This window comes from Triticum aestivum, chromosome 7D (genome assembly GCF_018294505.1).
Source record: "Triticum aestivum cultivar Chinese Spring chromosome 7D, IWGSC CS RefSeq v2.1, whole genome shotgun sequence".
NCBI classification, from domain to species: Eukaryota; Viridiplantae; Streptophyta; class Magnoliopsida; order Poales; family Poaceae; genus Triticum; species Triticum aestivum.
In genome coordinates, this window is record NC_057814.1 from 37,459,478 (window position 1) to 37,465,570 (window position 6,093).

The 6,093-nt window shown below is 51.3% G+C and overlaps 1 pseudogene; it reads right to left on the bottom strand.

Annotated features, from left to right (window-relative positions):
• Window positions 1-3,092: 3,092 nt before the first annotated feature.
• On the bottom strand, window positions 3,093-5,511 carry LOC123170712 (disease resistance protein RPM1-like; annotated as a pseudogene).
• Window positions 5,512-6,093: the final 582 nt, after the last annotated feature.

Here is a 6,093-nt window from a genome sequence, read left to right on the forward strand (position 1 = left end):
TTCAAACTTTGCATCTTGATGTATGGACGTCGCCGGTTGTAAGCATTTCTGGCTATCAATTCTACTTGGTTGTGCTCGATGACTATACACACTATGCGTGGACCTTTCCTTTGAAACATAAATCTGAAATCTTCTCTATACTGATGGACTTCTTCGCGTATGTTCAGACAGTCTTAGCTCCCCATTCTTGCTCTCCAAACGGACAACGGGCGCGAGTTCGACAATCACACTGTCTGCACTCTCCTTGCTCGCCACGACACTCACTTCCGCCTCTCGTGCCCGTACACTAGCCAGCAAAATGGCAAAGCGGAGCGTGTCCTCCGAACCCTCAACGATGGCGTCCGTGCGCTCCTTTTCCACGCCTCCATGCCACCACGCTTCTGGGCCGAAGCCCTCAGCACCTCCACTTACCTGCTCAACTGACGGCCGTGTCACTCCACTGCGCCGCGGTCACCACACGAGCTGCTTTTAGGCGTGCCACCCGACTACTCCCTCCTAGACGTATTCGGCTCTCTCTGCTTCACTAACCTCACCTCCACAGCTCGTCATAAACTAGATCATCGCTCCAGTGCCTGTGTCTTCCTGGGTTATCCTCCCGACCACCGTGGCTACCGATGCTTTGATCCTGTCTCGCGGCGTGTGCTCACGTCTCGGCATGTCCTCTTCCATGAAGACGTGTTCCCCTTCGCCAAACCCCCTGTCACTAACATATGCGCGCGCTTCCGGCTCCTTCAACTACGGCGGCTCGGTCTGCATCCGACGGCGCCCCGCGCGATCCCTCGCATGCGGTTTCGCGGCTTTCAAGCTCCACCGTCGGATCGTTGGCGGACGGCTCCACCAGCTCGCCGGATCGCGCGCCCTCGCCACGTTCAAGCATGGCCGCTGGATGCCCGATGGACGGCTCCACGGCGTCATCTCCACGACGGCGCCCCTCACCAGCAGCGGAGTCATGCTCGCCCACGCTGCCTGCACCGCCGCCTCCGCCTCCGACACGAGCAGTGACCCGCGCTCAGCGTGGCATCTTTCGGCCCAACCCGAAATACTATGATGCTGCCAACGCCACGGCGTCTGCGATCTCGCCCGTGCCCAGCGCCGAGCACGATGCCCTCGTCCGCAACCGGACTTGGGAGCTGGTGCCCCGGCCTCCCGGCGCCAATCTCATCACGGGCAAGTGGCTTTTCAAGCACAAGCTGCGTGCCGACGGCTCACTGGAGCGCTACAAAGCAAGATGGGTCGTGCGGGGCTTCTGGCAACGCGCCGGCGTTGACTACGGCGAGACCTTTTCGCCCGTCGTCAAACCCGCCACGATTCACATGGTCCTCACTCTCGCTACGTCACGTGGCTGGCCTGTCCATCAACTCGACGTCTCCGACGCCTTCCTCCACGGCATGCTCGACGAGGAGGTCTACTGCCTCCAGCCTGCCGGCTTTGTCGACCCCGAGCGCCTGCACCATGTCTGCCGCCTCTCCAAGTCACTCTACGGCTTGAAGCAGGCCCCGTGCACCTGGTTCCTTCGCTTCGCCGGCTTCGTCATGACCATTGGATTCGTGGATACGCGCTCGGACTCGTCGTTGTTCGTCTTCCGCCACGGCCCCGACACAGCATTCCTACAGCTCTATGTCGATGACATAGTGCTCACCGCTTCGTCTACGGCTGTTCTCCAACGCGTCATCACCCAGCTCACCAGCGAGTTCACCATGAAGGACCTTGGAGCGCTTCATTTCTTCCTCGGCATTCGTGTGACACGGACCGCGGCCGGGTTCTTCCTCTGCCAACAGTAGTACGCCGAGGAACTCCTGGACCGTGCTGGCATGGACACATGCCGCCCCTCGCCCACGCCGATCGACACCAAGGCCAAGCTGCCCGCCTCCGATGGGCCTCGCGTCGACGATTCTTCTGCCTACAGGAGCATCGCTGGTGGGCTCCAGTACCTCACCACACCCGCCCAGAGCTCGCCTACGCCGTCCAGCAAGTCTGCTTGCACATGCACCACCCGCACGAGTGTCACTTTGCCCTGGTCAAGCGTGTGCTCCGCTGCCTGCATCTCCGCGCCTGTGCCACGTTGGATCACCGCGCCTTCACCGACCCCGACTGGGCGGGCTGCCCCGACACGCGCCGCTCCACCTCTGGCTTCTGCGTCTACCTCGGCGACGCCCTTGTCTCCTGGTCCTCCAAGCGCCAGGCGACGGTGTCGCGCTCCAGTGCAGAAGCCAAGTACCGCGGGGTTGCCAACGCGGTCGCCGAGTGCGCCTGGCTCCGGCAACTTCTCGGCGAGCTCCTCACACCGGTGCACAAGGCGACGCTGGTGTACTGCGACAATGTGTCCGCTGTCTACTTGTCCGTCAACCCAGTTCATCACCGCCGGACGAAGCCCGTCGAACTCGGCATCCACTTCGTGCGCGAGCGTGTGGCGCTCGGCGAGTTCCGTGTTCTCCACGTCCCCACGCGGCCGCAGCTCGCGGACATCATGACCAAAGGCTTGACCTCGGACGTTTTCTCTGAGTTCAGGTCTAATCTTTGCATCGCCGGTGACGACGTCACGACTGCGGGGGGTGTTAGACTGTACGTAGTCCATATCGTATGTGCCTGCCTCATGTATAGTACGCGGCACATACGACCTGCAGACTAGCAGATCGTGCTGCCGGTTGTCTCTGGTAGTGGCGCACGATTGTGGTTCGTGGGACGCCCCCATGATCTCTCCTGGCCGCTGTGTAATCTGTATATAACCCGGCCAAGAGCCTAATCAAAGTGTGGTGCGTTTTCCCCCTAAACTCTCACTCAAACAGAGGTGATGCATGCCAAGTTAGCAGCCACACTGCACGCTCACACATCTCTTTGGAAACAGGTGTGGCTCTTGAAATATGTAGTCTTGTTGGAGTCCAGGACACCTCCAGCAGCACATGGCTTATTGCCAACAAGTCTAATACATTGAACTGGACCCTTTGGACAATTCATGTGGTCTAGAACATCTTCTTCGAGTGGCCTAGCCAATTAGATAGGAACAGGTTAAAGTAACGCGGGAAAACAAGTATTCAGTTAGTAGTAGACAATAGAATGACTTACATAAACACTTCCAGATAGAACCGCAACAGTCAGTTCCGCAGAGTGTACCACCACCTTGTACCTCTGATTCTAGGGCAGTTGTGCAGCAACTTCAAGAACTCTGGGGTGATTTCATAAAAGGTTACAACCCGGAGGGTCACAAGGAACTCAAGACCACGTGGAACCTCCATCATGTTGCTGAGGTTCCAAAGTGTCAGCTCTTCTAGGCTCGCCATGGCACCTTTGTGTATCTCCATGCACTTCAGACTAGGCAGGTCTCGCAAAATGACTCTCTTCAGCTTGGGGAAGCACCCAGTGAGAAATGCCAGCTTCTCCCCATTGTAGGCATTGCTGAACCTTAGCTCCGTCAAATTTGACAACCGAGAAAGGGAAGGAAGAGGATCTCCTCTCAGCTGTGACCAATATAGACGCAATGAATACAAGCATCGCCCTGCCTCTTGGACGAGACTGGTCCAGTGTGTCTTCATCTAGCTGTCCATTCAACCGTAACTTTTGAAGGTTTGGCGGGAGAGCATTCAACCGGAGAATCACATTCTCATCACTCGCGCCCACAGTCAGGTGGGACAAAGATTGCATCTGAGCTAGAGATTCACAGAGGTGTCCACAGTAGACTCCCTCCACATTCCATATTCTCAAGCTTCTAAGCTGCCCGAGCTCACCCAGATGTCTAATGGACCCACTCTGTGCTTCCAATGTTTGTAACGTCTGCAGGTTCCTCAAAACCTTGGGGATGCATATACCACTGAGGCACCTGAAAACTCGCTCAGATCGATCACTTGCTTTCTGAGCGAATAAGTGTCTAAGCCTCTGCAGTTTGACTATCCAAATAGGCAACTCTTCTATGTTACTCCTATATAGGTCCAACGTCAACAAATTCGAAAGCTTCTCAATTGACTTCGGGAGCAGCTTCACCTTTGGATTCCGCAAACCCAAATGTCGGAGATTGAAAAGATCCCCAATAGCATTTGGAATCTTCTCAATTGGCAGGTCACTCAACTCCAACACTGACATATATCTAGCCTTCTCCGCTATCCGAGGCAGAAGAGTGGAACATGGCATACTGTGGTCCAATGCGATGACAGATCGAAGGCGGTATATACTTGGGACTGAATGGTGAATGTCCTTCTTTAGTTTGTGCACGACCAATCGACGGCCATCATTATCAAAAGATCCACTGTGTTTATCCTCATCATATGCAATACCAAAACATTCTTTCTCACACAATACAACCGCTAGTTCACGTAGTATATCATGCATTCTGATTTTCTTTATCCTGCCAAATGAGTTCCTCTCAACAAGTTGTAGCATATTTCTATGAACCAATTCTTTCACGTAGCTTTCTGCCACTTCTTCTAGTGTGCTTTCACCCCTCTCCTCGATGAGCCCCTCAGCTATCAATAACCGTACTCCCTCCATTTACTTATACAAGGCCACTATGGAATATATGTTTTGCATCTATACAAGGCCACCAACAGTAATCGAGGAAAGAATTATAACGATATTTTCTCGTACTAGCAATCTGTTTAATACTTGCATGCATGCCATCATAATAACACTAGCTACTTCCTCCACTAACTTTCCTTGCATGCATGTTGCGTATTAATGATCCCAGTAAAAAAGACAAAAGTTGGGTTGCAAAGTATGCATTAAATTTTTCCTTGGTACCTTTACTATGAATTTGTGGCCTTGTATATAAAAATTGAGGGAGTACAAGCTTTTTCCTTTGGAAAAGATAGTCTTCTGGAAACAAGCTACAGTATAAGAAACAACCTTTCAAGTAAGGTGGAAGATAGATAAAGCTCAAGTGAAGGATGTTTCTAACATCCTCCATGCTTGGATTATTAAGAAGCTCTCAGTCCAGCTGATCACGTATTCGCTTGAATTCCTCTTTTGTCTTGTCACGCACAAAGAGGGTCCTGCCAACTGTGACAATTGCAAGAGGTTTACCTTTACACTTGCAAACTACTTCATGTGCTAATTCTGCCAATTCTGTGGGGCAATGGTGATCTGTATCTTTTGGGAAAGCAGTCTTACAAAAGAGCTCCCATGGATCCTTATTTGATAGAGGAGTTAGTGTTATTCTTCTATCGTGAAAGCAAGGTGGGCCACATCATCAATGCGTGTTGTGATAAGGACTCTACTCCCCTTAGAATTTTGGACGAGTGCTCCAAACAAGTCATTGACTACTTCTGGAGCCCAAACATCATCTAGTATGACTAAATACTTCTTGTCCTCTAGGAATCTCCTTAATACATCTTGAAGACATTTAGTGTCCATGTGATCAATGTTACCTGGGGTGTATTTGCTCAATTTGTAAAATTCAGTGATCAAACATTTTAGAACATGTTTTGCAGAATACCTCTGAGAGATAGAAACCCATGCATGGCATTCAAACTTTTTTCTCTCCTTCCTATACACATTTGTAGCCAAAGTTGTTTTACAGCCAGAGAGGGTTCGATAGGAGAGCCAAAACGGAAAATAGTTAGTTTAGGTTCACGCTAGTGCAACAGAGGGATACGAACCGGCGCCTCAAGAAGTACTACATTATGTATGATGAGACATGTCATGTAACTTGTATAGCTATATCATGATTATGATATGACGACATGACTTGTGTTGGATGATATGATGAGACTATTATGTGTATGATATGATGAGCATATTGCATGTTTATGATATGATTAGAATACTGTATAAAACCTGTACAAAAACATCGCAAATATGCAGCAAAAAAAGATATGTGAAAATATAGTAGTAGCGCTCTTTAGTGCTGGACAGGAAAACGCTACTGCTAAGGCGCTACTACTAAGTAGCGCGTGTCAAAACGCGCTACTGCTAAACATTAGCTGTAGCGCCGTATCAGTAGCACGGTGCCCCGCGCTACTGATAGCCCTTAGACCCGCGCTACTGCTAGGCTTTTCCCTAGTAGTGCGATGTCGCGGGCACTCACTCGCAGGTGATTGTTGGGCAGGTTTCTATGCGTGACAAGGTCAATGAGATTCTTTTCCAGATAGAGCTTCACAGCTTGAT